Source organism: Chiloscyllium punctatum, chromosome 29, assembly GCF_047496795.1.
Source record: "Chiloscyllium punctatum isolate Juve2018m chromosome 29, sChiPun1.3, whole genome shotgun sequence".
Lineage (NCBI taxonomy): Eukaryota > Metazoa > Chordata > Chondrichthyes > Orectolobiformes > Hemiscylliidae > Chiloscyllium > Chiloscyllium punctatum.
Genome location: NC_092767.1, coordinates 377,579 through 379,254, shown reverse-complemented (window position 1 = coordinate 379,254; position 1,676 = coordinate 377,579). Strand labels below are relative to the sequence as shown.

General features: G+C 43.4%; 1 non-coding gene across 1 annotated transcript; it reads right to left on the bottom strand.

Annotated features, from left to right (window-relative positions):
- Window positions 1-1,175: 1,175 nt before the first annotated feature.
- trnas-aga (transfer RNA serine (anticodon AGA)) lies at window positions 1,176-1,257 on the bottom strand. The gene has a single exon. It is a non-coding gene; the product is annotated as a tRNA-Ser (tRNA).
- Window positions 1,258-1,676: the final 419 nt, after the last annotated feature.

Here is a 1,676-nt window from a genome sequence, read left to right as displayed (position 1 = left end):
CGGCTCGAGCGTTCTATACCTTCCTCCCTGCCTGACAGGTACATACTTATCTAGGACACACAGGAGTTTTTCCTTGAATAAGCTCCACATTTTTAATGTGCTCACCCCCTACAGTTTCCTACACCACTCTACGCTTCCTAAATCTTACCTCATTGCATCGTGATTTCCCTTCCACCAGCTGAAACTCTTGTTCCGTGGAGTACACCTATCCCTTTCCATCACGAAAGTAAACCTGAGAGAATTGGGATCGCTGTCTCCACAGTGCTCACCTACTTCCAAATCTAAAACCTGGCCAGGCTCGTTACCCAGTACTAAATCGAAAGTGGCTTCTTCCCTTGAAGGCATGTCTACATTCTGTGCCAGGAAGCCCTCCCGCACACACTGGACAAAAACTGACCCATCTATAGTACTCGTACTGTAGTGATCTCAATCAATATTTGGATATTGTCTTGAGTGTTCCAGAGTTTTTCATTGTCCCACAGTCCAGATGAAGTTTGTATTCCTCGCGTACGGGAGCGAGAATTCTTTCAATGTCTCAGATCAGTTCCTGTGCCGAGAACATCAGAGTCAATGTCCCTTCCTCTACTCGGACTGACAATTTACACTTCTTCAATCTCCTATGATTCCATTTCCCAAAGGGTTTCTCAAGATTTCCAAAGCTGGAGCCTAAATTATATGGTTTGCTTCCTAAACATTTTTCCAACTGCCAACTGACAATATTTTCACAGTATCTCTTCACAATCCTCTGGCTTGCACCATGTCCAGGGATGAGAAGTCCCGTTTGGTGGAGAGAGTGCCTAGGCTGGTGAGTTTCACTTTGGAACAAAGATGGTTAAGTGGCAATTTCCTGCGGTCGTTTGTAATGATGAGAGAGGAAGCGGTGGGGAATGAGCACTCTGACGAGCAGGAGGAAGTGTTGCCAATGACCAGAGTCAGAGGACAGAGGACAAGGGATGAAAGGAATCCAATGAAAAGCAGCACTTCTGCTCACGGCGTTCAATAACAACTGCAGAAACCCGATGTGTCGAGCAATGTATCTGGAAAGTGAAACAGAGATAATGTTTTAAATGTGGAGCATTACTAATGAAGAACTCGAGTTTCTCAAGTCTAATCAAATTACAGGTTCGGTTTGCAAAACAGGCTTTCGGAACTTTGAATTGTCCCAGCATTCATAACGCAGTCAGTAGATTTCGAACCTACGTGGGGAAACCCCAATGGATTTCTAATCCATCGCCTTAACCACACGGCCATGACTACAGACAGCACCGCCCCCTGAGCATTGACCAAATCAGCCGTGATCTCATTGAAAGCTGCTGCTGACTTGAGTTACATGTTTCCATCTCCATTCATACCTTTGCTGTCATTTTAAGGTGCGAGACACCAATGTAAAAGAAGTAAAGCACAAAGTTAGGACAAGATATTTGCAGCAAAATTGATTCAAAATTATTTATTGAAAGGAAAATCACACTTGACAATTTGCTAGACCTCTTTGCGAACATGACCAGCAGAGGTAATCAAGGGAGCTATTGATCTGAGTATTCTTGGACATGAAACAAACAAAGGTTAGTGACATATTCATTTCTTTTTTTAGCGAACGAAATGGTCTTTCCTGATGGTTTCAATGAAAGAGATGGTTCCCAATAAAAGACAGAGATTAAGTCGCTTGTAGATACACT